Here is a 13,011-nt window from a genome sequence, read left to right on the forward strand (position 1 = left end):
CATAAGCATAAAATTGAGGGGGGATAAGCATTTTATAATCCTTTAATCCCACTTTAGAATTACAGAAAGCACTGACTGATATATGTTACTTTTCTTCAAACAGTGTATTGTCTACCTGTTGTGTCCCCAAACCCTTAAATTCCATGTTCACCTAAAGACTAATTTTTGGGGTAGGGTAGAAGCAGGAAGGAATGGCCATATGGAAAAATATCCTGACCCCTTCTCCTCTAGGTTTGGTGTACAATAGAAGCCAGAAGATTTCACATTGATGTTGGACAAATAATTTTCTTACTTAGTGCTTCTCTTGTCTTCCACTCTTTTGTGCTTCCTTTATTTGGACTGTGATTTCTTTGGTGAAGAGACATTGTGTATTTATTTCAGAATGACATACACACCGAGACAAAGTTTGTCCTCTCTCACAGGGGACTGCTGAGTGTGCTGTTCTCCTTCCTCTACATGAAAGGTAAATGCATCTTATTCCTGTCACAACCTTTTGGCACATTCCTTCAGCTGTGATTGTCTTATTACCTTTAAAAGGTCCAATGAGATTCTTTTTAAGCCACATTTTAAGAAGTCTCTTCAGCCGATACATGAGTTTATAGTTATCATTAGTTTAAATAAATTTATTATTAGTTTATTTTCTTTTCTGGATGTTCCAGAGCTGTTCTGACACTGAACAGGTTAAGATAGAAGTTATGAGCATCTACTAAATCCTAATACTGAGGAATTGTAAGCAATATATTTTACAAAAGAAAAACACCCAATCCCCAGTGCCTTGGAAATATTATTCTTTTAGAAAGCATCAATAATTTTTAGTGCTATTCAGAACTAAAATAAGAAACCACCAAGACACAGAGGCTCTTGTGACTGTATCTAAGAAGACTTCAAGAGAAAGGCTGTTCACCTTTCAGAAGTTCAAAGGACTCTAGAAGACAGCAGCCTGCAGGGTATGAGGTGGAATTCCAGCCAATTCCTACATTCCTTCTCTCAAGAGTCTATTCAAGCCAAGCCAATGAGAATTTGCAACAAAGAGGCAATTAAAAATCACTGTCATCCTTATCCAGGTTTTTTCTTAATGAGTTTTTTTTGTTGTTGTTGTACTTACCAACAGACTATATAGTCTAGCACATAGGGAAAACATATTTGCCTATTAGATAACCACATTTTTCCTTGCCTTCTTCTCACCGCACCACAGATGACTATTTTCCCATTATGTTTTTTTTTCACCTTTCTTTCCCCCACTTCTGTGTTGCTGTAGGGTCTTTAAAATTGGATGGGGGAAAAATAAATGGCGAGGTTCTTTGCCATTATTGTAAAATCAAATCTTGGAGAGCTTTAAGGGGGCTGCCCATAAAGGAGTAGTCCATAAAGGAGCTGTTAATGAGACTTTATTAACCTCAGACTATATAGCATGAAATATTATGTTATAAATAAATGTAGTGCCAGGGCCAAGCTGCCTAATAAATGGCATGATAGAGGGGATCATGTGCCTAGGGAATTATGACATAGAGCATTTACCCTCCAAGTCACTATTTTAAATTCACCATGGGCTGGCAGTGACTGAAGGCCATTATTACCCAGTGATTCTTAAACAGGCTATGTGAAATAAATTGGAGGTCTTGGTTCATTTCCTTAGGGAAAGAGGTCTGTGCTCCAGGTTACAGTAATTGTCATCTCAGTTCAAGGCTCAGCACAGGAACTGCACTTGGAAAGGCTGTGGCCAAGGAGTCACTCTTGTGCCTTGTGCCCTGCCTCAGCTCTCTACAGCATTGCCATGCTGTGGAGAGAGCTTTGGTGTGAGAGTTAATATCGAGGGCTCCTGCAGAGGCTCATTCTTTGGGTAAGCAGAAAGCTTTGTTTCAGACCATTACCAACAATATCCTCCAAGGGCTTCTTCCTGTACCCCGCTCTGATAAATTAATTCTATATTTGATAGTACTCTTGGTACAAATAAATGAGATAACTTATGGAAATACATATAGCTGTGGTGAAGATAATGAAGAATGAAGTCCTTTGTAATTACTAAATTCATTTAAAAGGAATAATGATTTATTATAAAGTCTTGCTTGGCAGTAAGGAAGAAGATAGGCAGTTTGTAGGTCTATTTCTAACTTATAAGTGGATTCTCATCATCTAGTCTAATTAAATGGCACGCTATTAGTTTTTAATAACCTGGGAAAATGGAATTACAGTTGTATAAACCATTGACTAATGATTTCTTCAGCAACCCCAAGAGAATTAAATGTAAAAACCTGTATGAAAACTAGTTTAAATTTAAAGGAAGCAAACAGCAAAGTAAACTCATGAATGGACTCTATTCAAGAAACTAGAAGTAAAATGGGAATATTAGCAAAAAAAAAGAGTGTTTTCTCTCAAAAGTTTGTGATTTCTTTCTTTTCACTTGCGCTCACCTTTCTAATTTTGTTTCTTTTCTTTTTATTTCCAATTAGTCTATTGGCAAGGGGAAGAATAAGGAAAATTGGATTTGTAACATTGTGCTTGTGAACAGAAGCAGGTTTAAAGCTAATATGTCATTGAGTATGTAGATTTAAAAAAATAATTCACAAATTTGGCATTGGAGCTTATTTTTTTCTTTTTTTTTTTTTTTGTTTTTAACAGACAATTACCTTACATTGAAAGTATCAAGAAGCAGGAATATGTAGATCAATTTCACTATTAAAAAAGAAAAAAGAAAGAAGGAAAGGGAAACAGCACAAGATGTGCAGAATTAGTCACCAAATTTACATATACCACTCTGGGGACTGGAAGCAAAATAGTCACACAAGGTGCCTTGATGCTTAGTTCTGTGTTGCTATAGTCCTGTGTTGAATATTAGATATCCTTAGTACATGGAGATGTAGAGCAAGGTAATGGTGGAATTTTTCCTATGCTCTCACTTTTTGGCAGATCTTGAGCTATAATATAAAAAGGAAGCCTAACATCTATCAAGTCCTGGTGGACTTCAAGGTGAGTTAGGTTCTATGGAGTGAATGCAGTCACTAAATTTCAAAACAGTAGAGCAGACAATTACAAGGTAAAAACAACCCACCAGCCTCTTCAAATAAAAATACCCATAAATACCTCCAAATATCTGGCAGTCCTTACTTGGAAAGAAACGAAACTGTTCTTATTTATTTATTTATTTATTTGCCTCTGTCCCTTTGAAATCAAGACCATAGACCTGAACAGGAGACCTCAGCTGGGACTTAATTAGAGGAGTTTGGACTGGGAAATGACAGTCTCAATACTATTACACCGCCATGCCACAGCCTTACTTCTGTTTCTCCTGTGAATATAATTAATGCCCTGCACCTCTTCTTAATAGCGGCAGTAACTGTAGCGCAGAGACTTTATTGCTCCACAGCCCAAGGAGAATGCTCCTGCCTTTCTGGGCTCAGTGTCATCTGTCAGACAGATTGGCCCTGTCTCAGGGAAGGGCCATTAAACACTCAGTTTAGGCATTGTTCCCACGTCTTGTGGGAAAGCAATCATTTATCAGACACGTATCAGATGCATGGACTCTTTTTTGTTGCTGTTTTTCAGTGCTCTGTTGCTCTTTCTCTCTCCCCATGTATTAACTGGTGTACCATTATAGCGTTCCTAGTTTCCTCAGTGGTCATGCAGAATCTCCTATTGTGTCTCATAGGCTACATTTTCTTCATCTGGAGCACAGAAGGGAGGATATTTGCTTCCTGATGTCAAGCAACAGCACCTGCCGAGCACCTGCCCAGACACAGTAAATGGCAATATGGCAAGGAATGGGATACCTCTAAAAGAGCAGTGTGTCTCTGTAAGACACTTTGGCACTGGTAAAATAGCCATGAGGCTCTGAGCCTCATTTTCTGATTTGTCACTCACAAGAGGAACAAGAGAGGATGTATCTGTTACCGTCCTCCATTTCCCCTGATACAGCAGCAGTAATTGACTTTCAACAAGGAGGGACTGGTCACCAGGATGGCGTGGTTGTTTGCGTGTGTCTGCTTGGTTGGTTGGGTTTTTGTCACTTCCAAAAGATGTCTCAAGCTTTGGAAAGCTTTATAATGACAAGTAAGATCAGATGCCACAACTGCAGGTGTGAGGAGGTCTGGCAGAAGAGTGGAAGCTTTCATTAGTAGTATGTGTGTTTTTTGAGACAACTGAAGTCAGTTCCTACTACAGATGGGTGAATTGTTGTGGCCTGAGGGAGAGCAGGAGTATGTTCAGCTTTTAAGTCTATGGTTGGTGTAGCAAGAGCTAGGCTCAGAGAAGTAATGGGTGGCTGCTTGGGCAACATGTATCTACCAACAGTGAAGCAATGTATAAAAATGGATAAGGAACTGAAGAAATTCTTTTTGTTTAGCTTAATTGTTATCTGTACCCCTTCTCTACCTCAATGACTGTCCAGATTCTCACTGGAAGAGCAGGATCAATCATAAAGTCATAGAATAATCAAGGGTGGAAAAGACATCTAAGATCATTGATTCCAGCCCTTTTACCCAGCACTGCCTCTTTACTACTTAATCAGATCCCTAAGTGCTACATCCCCATACCTTTTGAGCACTTCCAGGGATGGTAACTCTGTAACTTCTCAGAGACCCCATTCCAGTGCCTGACTACCCTTTTAGTGGATATTTTTTTTTCCTAACAGTTAATCTACACCTCCCCTGGCACAACTTAAGTACATTTCTCCTTGTCCTGACATTGCTTGCCTGGGAGAAGAGACCAACCCCCTCGTGGTTCTTTGCTCCTTTCAGGCAGTTGTAGAGAGTGATAAAGTCTCCCTTGAGCCTCCTTTTCTCCAGGCTAAACACCCCCAGCTCCCTCATACAATTTGTGCCCAGACCCTTCTTCATCTTTGTTGACTCTGACTGGGCAAATTTGTTCTCCTTGGCTGGCTACCTCAATGTGTAATCAACAAGTAAACAGGGGTCATCCTGCCCAAAGAACCCTGGTGAGAAGCATGTGTGGGTGTAGACAGGAGACATTTGAAGATGATAGGGAAACTTGTACATTGCTTCTCTCTGAACTTTGAATAGGACAACCTTAAGATACTTTCCCATGTATTTCTTCTCGACTGTTGCACCAAAAACTTGTCCTGAAAATATTTAGGATTCTTGGTAGAAATTCATGCTGTACTTGTACCAAAAAAAAAAGTGTCAACACTTAGGCTAACTAAAACCTTTTTCTTCTCTTACAGATCTATTTTTCTGTGCCTCTTGAAATACCTGGGAAGTAGGAACAAAGTAGGAATTAGTCTTATATGATAAGCCAATACTTTCTTGTTCTGCTGATTTTCCAGGCAGTTTCTGGTGGAGTCATGTAAGGATATGACCCTTTGCTGCTCATCAGAGCAGCATTGATCTGTTCTTACTGCATATATGCTACACATGCTACTTTAATGGTCCATTGCTGCAACCTATTGGAAATCTTATTCAAAAGAATTATCTTTCTCCCAAAGAAACAGCATATAGCACAAACTTGTGTTCTTGTTGCTCTCATTTAGTAACAACATGCAAAATCTGAATTTTGCTTTTGGGCTGTGGTGTATATTCTTGTTCCCCAAACCCCAGGCATGATAAAGATGGTGTTTCAAAGCTAATAGTTAAGAAACCAAAGTAGTTTCTCCATCAGTCTTTGAAGTAGAAGCAAGCTTTGGTTTTTGCAGGTCCATACCACAAGGACTGATGTGCCCAAATGCATACAAGCCAAGGAGGTAACACTTTCACAAAGCAACCAAATTTGAGACTGAGAGGCCCTCAGAGATTTTTAATCATTAGATCTAGAAGGTACTGTTTGATGGATGTGAGGGAATATTTTTATTTCTTTGTCCGTGTACATTCCCTTTACCACACACATGTAAAGCATATTAAGAAGTTGCCTCCATGTTCTCATTTAAATGTGAATGTCATATGTTTGCATTGCTAATTCCTTCTTAAAGCTGCTTGATCTGCTCATGTTGATTTATATATATATGTTTAATAAATAGTTTCTTTACATGTTGCCCATTGTTGATTCTCTGAATGAATGATTTTAACAGTACTGGGACTAAACTAATACGGAAAATTGCTTTTGAGGAAAAAAGGAGGAAAAATGGTCAGTAAATAAGTCTTCTGTGATCCCTGGTCAAAACAGAGTTTTTCCAAGTGACATTAAAAAACAACTGGGCAAGACAGAAGCCTTGACAAATAAGCTTTCAAAGACTGTCCAGCTGTAATGCCTCTTCTACTCCATTAATAATGTTTCTAGAGTATTTACTAATGTGTTTTTCCTGGTATAATCACAAGATTCCTTTCAGCTTTCTATTAGGCCTGACTCAAAGCAGATTGTCACAAAATGCCTAAATTATTAGCTTTCTTGTCTAGCAAAATTTGGCTGAAAATATGTGGTCAAACTCCTGGTTTTATTCTTTAGCACAGCCCAGAAAAGAGCAAGATTTTTTTTCTCTGCTGAAGCAGGGGATTTCAGAGGTCTTGTCAAGACTCCTCATTCTGATGGATGTTGCTGCAGCAGGTTTTTATATTAGTTTTCATCAGTGCCATATCCAAGCATTTTTGTGTTAAGTTTTTGTCTGTAGAACTGATCACTTGAAGTACCCTCCACTGTTAACAACTCAGTCTTTTCTTTAGGTGATTATATATCCAAGTCATAAATCACTGTGAGCTTAGATGCAATGACCATAACAATTGTTTCCACCTCCTGTTCATTCCTATTTCTCCTATAGCTTAGGTTCTACCTTGCATTCCTTGCATACTGCAGGAAAAGTATATCTGTATCAGAATGTACTGAATCAAATACATCCAGTGTGCATAGTAATCTATTAAATGGAATACACACTGAATTTTTAAAGTTGGCTTCTCTGCTCCTTTTCTTTGCTTAAATGGAACATAAATTTATATTGATAAACCTAGCAGACACACTGCATGTTCTACAGTCTCATAGGTCACTGTAAAACTTTTTCAGCTTCCAAATAGAAGTATTATTGGTGCATTCCTGTTGTAATATTATTTACCAGTTTTATATTGGCCATATGAATACTATACATTTAAATTTCCTTTGATGTGACTGACCATAAAACATTTTTTAGACATTTTGTTTCCATGATAGTAAATTAAACTCATTTGGGCATTCTTTGTGCTGGTAGAGGCCTTTTGTTGCAATTTGGAAGAAAGTGTAGTCATCAATTAATGAGTTTTTTAAACCATGTGTGTTTTTTCAGTGCTTGGCTCTTCACCTTGGAAGCAAGATAGGTTTTCTGTGCTAAATGAGAATGGAAGTACTGCATCAGTTCAAATTTAACACAATGTGCAGATGAGACAAAACTGTAATATCTGGGAGTGCACTTTCAATGTAGCACTCAGGGAGCTGCTGGAAAACCAACAGAATAAATGCAGCCAGAAATGTAACCAACAATGTGGTTCCACTGAGCCCTGTGGTGCCTGTGCATTGCTGCTGCTAGAGGAGCACTCCTCTGAGATGTCACTGTCGTTTGGAGGAGCATATTACCTTCACCAGCTGCTGCACAGAAATGATGGGTGTACAGCTCCCCCTGCAGCACCTTCCCTCCAAAAAACACAGGGATCACAAGAATGGAACACAGAATGCTTCTGGCTTTTCATGACTTTGTCACTGGAAAAGATGTTTCGTACCTGAGTCCTTTTCACCAGTGGGGACTTGTTTTTGTCTGTAATAAATTTCCAGGTTGACATTGTTGCCCTCAAGTGCATTAGGATTCTGGTCTCAGCTGAGATCTTTGTTTTCCTGGCTTTTCATTTTTATTTTTTTTTTTCATTTTGGTAAGAATGTCTCAAGACTGGCTCCCTGCCTGCTGTTTCTGGAGCTCTCCTCCACAGGCCACCTCATGTTTTCCATAGATGAGTACATTTGTTAAAAGTAAAGTATGAAGATAACTACCCTTTCTCCTTTATTCTCTCTCTTCCTTCACCACACTGTTCCCTCTGGTTCGTTCAGTCTAAGTGAAATAACACAGGGAGGATCCTCCTGGTTTTGCTTCCCACTGAAGTGACAGTGTACTTCTTTTACCTGTGTTTGCTCTCTGGCTACATTCCACTCCTTCAGTTTATGTAATTTTCTGAAGATTTTTTTTTATATGCATCTTTTTCCATGAGAAGAGTGTCTTAAAAAGTGGAGGTCAGAGACAGGCACGAAGAATTTGGGAATTCAGTCCCCACACAGTGATATGACCCTCCCCATACTGAGGGTCCAGGAAAGCCATATTTGAATGGAAAATTGAAAGCAGTACTTTGTGTGCTTTGATTTCTTTCATCAACTAAACTGCCCTGATCCTGAACTTGCATGTATAGAAAAATTGTCTTGGATATTAATCCCTGGATCATAAGGGTTTGCCTGTGCAGACTAACAAAGATGTAAACTGAAGGTATCTTAGTAAACCATACTACAGCCCTGTGAAACCACGTATTTAAAAAAAACCCAACAAAAACATGGCCTAATTTAATTTTGCTTAATTTGTTTCTGCAAAATATTAAACTAAAACAAATTTAGGTTGCATTTATGCTGGGCTTTTAATGTGCTTCAACTAATCCACTTGAAAGGATAATTCAGATGAATTTTCCTGAGTGGTGCCATGTGGATGAGACATGGCACACAGCACCATGCTGTCCAGATATATTCTCTCAGGAGATCAAAACATATAGTTATAGCAATGAGCAACAAGTGACTACATTCAGATAAAAGATCAAAAGCAGTAAGAGCATTGGGAAGAAGTCAGAATCAGGAGAGGCAGAGGAACTGTTGTGGTGGGGGAATCACTCACATAATGGCCTTTCTTGCAGCTTTCAAGCTCACCAGAGGGACTGATAAGTGACCAGCATATAAAGCTGCTTGCTGGAAGGTGTCTCACCTGAGAGGAAGAGCCAAGAAAGTAAGGTTTTGGGAACAGATTCTGGAATCTTCATTTTGATCAAGGGAAATCACTTTGCACAGGAGAAGTAAAATTTGAAGGTTGATCCTGAATTTGCATATTATGTTGTCACTTCCAGGAGGAAGAAAGCAGTTTGACATCTCCACTTCCCATTTATCCTGCCAAGCTTAGGAGCCATGTTTTAGTAACAAAGTTCTTGTACTTTCGTTCTTGTACTTTCAGCTAAAGGTACTAAATGTAAACATCCCATTTGCGTATTGTGTGCAAAGCATTTTGACAGCATGGTTTTACTGCTTGTTTCATATTTATAGATGGTTAACTCTGCTATGGAAAGGGAGCCATTTAAGCAAAGGTAAGTTACTCCTAAAAGAGGCAGCTACCACTTTGTGAGGACCTACCAGTGTGGCCTATCAGAGAATTATGAGAGTCACCCTGTTTACTTTTTGTTATATTTCTGATAAGTCTTCATCTCATCTGCCAAGTGGGATACACTAAGAGGAAAAGAGGAAGGATTTCTGTCAGAGAAGCAGCTGGACATGTACTTGCAGTTAATCTCAGGGGGGTGAATGATTGGGATATCTTGCCTTGTACACCTTTTTAATTCCCAGTGAACCTCAGCACAGCAATCTCTATGACAGATGAAAGACCAGATTTTTTCCCCCTCTCTGTGTAAACTGTATAAATTTTGTGCTTCTTTTAGAGCTTTTGCTTTTCCAACAAAGGAAAAACAACAAAGGGCCAGAAGGTTTGCCAAACCTGTTGTGACAGCATCCAGGAAGCTCCCTGCTGGGGAGAGATGGGGGCAAGGATGACCTGTCTGACTGTGGGATCTGAAGGTCAGCTGAAAGCCATTGCTTGCCCACTTGCCTATCATGTGTGCTGGATTGAAATGGCTTTTAATTTGCACAGTGTCTTGGTTTGCTAAGACAGGTGTCTGGTAAGGAAGGCAGGAGCCTCCTCTGAAATGGAGAATGTAAACCCTCCCCACCCCTCCGAATTGCTATAAATTTTAAATTAAGGGGCTCTCAGGCAAAAATATAGGAGCGAGAAATAACAGTTCTTCAATAGGGAAAAGGAAAAAAAAAGGATAAAATAAACAATGCAGTACACTAGAACAACACTGACAGAGTCAGAACCCAACCTGACACCCCGTGGGGTGTTGGTAGCAGTGCAATTGGAAATGTGGCTGCAGTACTCCTGAAGTGTCAGGTGTGGTTCTGTTGGAGCAAGGGGGTCCTGCAGAGAAGGATGTATTCTTCCTCTGAAGATCCAGTGGAATAAGAGGCAGCTGCTGTTCCTCTGGGGAATCCAGAGGAGAAAGCCGTGCTGGTATCTCAAAAACCTCTGGATTATATCTGGGTAGCAATGTTTGGCTCCTCCCTCTGGGCAGAGCATCCACAATGGGATGTTATAGTTCTTATCAGCCATGCAGTGACATTCAATAGTCTGTTATCAGCAATGTCCCCTCCCTAGAGAGGTGTGAATGTGGTCACTCAAAGAGAGAGATAAAGCAAACTGCCCACTTGACACAGGTAATCTGCCATACAGATTATAATGGAAAACATCTTGCCTGGCAATCTGGAACACACAGGTGTGCTGAGTGGGAGCAAAAGTCTGCTTTCCCATAACTCTTGGTAATGAATAAAATAGAAAAGCAGGAGTTAGCCTTGCTTGCAAATAATGTGTAGCCGCAGATAGATCTTAGGAGGTGGATAAAGAATTCTCAGAGTATGTTTTCCCTTCAGCCTTAAGTGTAACAATGTAAGAAGACAAGACAAAGCTACACACATGTACAATGCTAAAAATATCAAGTAAGAGTCCTCAGGCTTTAGGTCAGCTGTTCAATAGCAGCTGAAAGGAAATCCCCTCTAACACCCTACCCCATATTCTGTACCAATCACTTATACACATATACACAATGCGATGCCATGCCTTTTAGTTAGAGGGTATAAATCAAAGTCAATTGCCTTTCTCCAACCTGGCAAATTATTTTCAGTGAAGAATCTATTCAAAGAGGAAGTCATACAGTCCACCCTACACAATTAAGCAGATAAAAGTATAAAAATTAAAAAAATTATATATGAAAGAAATAGAACCTCCCCCTCTTTAAATCAAATACATTTTTGGTTTTTTTTCATAACGCTAGAAATAAACTTGAAGGTAGGAAGGGCCTCAAGGACTAGGCTAACTGTATTAACCCCTCCAGCTTTTTACATTTTTCCATAAAACAAAAATCCCTTTTTTTAATCTCTTCATTGGAATAAATAGCTGCATTTCTTTTCTCTACAGGCTGGAGATGGTGAATTTAAACAGCCATAATAAGAGTGGCAGCTAAAAACAAGGGCATTTACAAAGGATAATTATTGCTTAGATTATGAATATCGAATTTCTATTGACATGAAAAAATTACATCTTACAGACATATTATAAGCATTGTCATTCACAATGAAGCATGACAGAAAAGATTTTTCTCTCAGCTGCCGGTAGAATTAAGTCACATGAGCCATTCTTTCTTCGGAGAAATGTGAAGCCGAAACTTAGAAGGATGCATAGTTCTATGTAAAAATAGCATCATTCCTCTTCCTTGAATTTGGTTCAACACTAGCATGGAGAATTGCTACATAGGAAAGACAGGTGGGGAATGTAAAGTTCTCTGGGGGTGGAAAGAGTTTCCAGTTCCCCACCCACTTGTTATCCTCAGCCCCATTCGATTAAGAGTGTCCCTGCCAGGGAAGTGGGTTGGAAACTTCCAAAACCCTTGCTCCAATGAGTGACTGAGATCCTAAATCTCTGATAGCATTTCAAGTGACAGCAGCAGGAGCAACCTCGAAGTCTTAAGGACTAAGGAGGCAGAAGATGAACATGCATGGCTTTACAGTTCTATTGAAAATAATGACAGGATAATAGATAAGTAATATACTACATCTTATAGATACGGTGTATTGACTCTCCTTGTTTTTATGAAAATGAAAATAATGCATTTCCTCTCTCTGAGGTGTGCTTTAGTCCTGCTGTCACTGATTACATAAATCCAAACTTGTTCCAACCATACAGATGTTTTTAAAAGCCATTAGTAAGAAAAAAATCTGAGTGTTTCCATCCTTAGAAATCACATATAAATTTTGTCAGAAACTTTACAGCCCCTCTTTGTTTAAAACAACATTTTTTTGTGTGCTGTGGTCCATAAGGCATTATATAACTTGATTATCATGTCAACAAAAAATCTTCCAGGAAATGTATAAGCTCAAGTTAAGCTCAAGCTCAACTATTTCAAGTTAAAAATAGAAACAGTAATCATTGAATATTCAAAACAGGGTCTAATTTTGCTTAAAGAATCAGAAGCAACTTTACTGCTTAAGGTGGGATGTGGTCCTTCAAATAAAAATTGAAAAAATAATTTGTATTTTCTGCTTCTGGTGTAGCATATTTTAGTATTTCCTGTTCTCCAGGAAATTTAATGACATGGTAATTTTGAAGGCATATTCATTACTGGCAATTTGAAGCCCTCCAGAAATGGAGGTACAGAAGTTTCTTTCCAGTTTGTTCTGTTCCACAGGTTCTGAACTTCTTGTCCACTACTCAGAAGCCTTTGGGATACTTGGATGCCCAGGGCACAGAAACAACCAATAATATATTTGATGTCTGTGTTTGGTGTGGTCCTGTTATTTAGGTTTCTTATATTTATCTTAACTAAATAGGAAATGCTTTTTGCCACCTCTAAACTATTTCAGCTCAGCTGCTATCTATAAAATTCACCTTAGTCCTTCTGGGGATTCCATGTGTGTCCAGCAGTAAGCAGGAATATTCTCACACACATAAAGTGGGAGGCTGTGTCCTGGTGGAGGATAGTAGGATCCCCAGCATGTGTTTCTTTTCTGGCATAATGATTAAAAGTGCTGAAGACTGGCTTGGGAGAATTCGGGAGTGCAACTATAATTTTCCTCCTGAAGGCTGTTTGTTGCAACTCTGTTTCATAGATTAAGTTTCCTTTTAATATGTATATGTGATCATTCTGTGATTTGAATTTCTGTAAAGGTCAGCAAATGCTTTTTCCATCCTATACATGGAACTAATTTCTAGAATTTCTAGAATTCATGGCTATTAGCTGAAATTTCTCAGGATGTGATGCTTTA

At 38.9% G+C, this 13,011-nt stretch overlaps 1 long non-coding RNA gene across 5 annotated transcripts in view; it reads left to right on the forward strand.

Moving 5' to 3' along the window:
- Positions 1-13,011, forward strand: part of LOC134420044 (uncharacterized) — a 126,567-nt gene that overhangs the window by 93,261 nt on the left and 20,295 nt on the right. For 2 of the 5 annotated variants that reach the window (XR_010028224.1, XR_010028229.1), the window contains 2 exons: positions 382-463; positions 3,647-5,938. The exons of 1 other annotated variant lie outside the window; for it this stretch is intronic. This is a non-coding gene — a long non-coding RNA (uncharacterized LOC134420044). Of the gene's footprint in view, positions 1-381; positions 464-3,646; positions 5,939-13,011 lie in introns of those variants that run through there. 2 more of the 5 variants (XR_010028227.1, XR_010028230.1) reach the window with 2 other exon arrangements.

This window comes from Melospiza melodia, chromosome 1, assembly GCF_035770615.1.
Source record: "Melospiza melodia melodia isolate bMelMel2 chromosome 1, bMelMel2.pri, whole genome shotgun sequence".
Lineage (NCBI taxonomy): Eukaryota > Metazoa > Chordata > Aves > Passeriformes > Passerellidae > Melospiza > Melospiza melodia.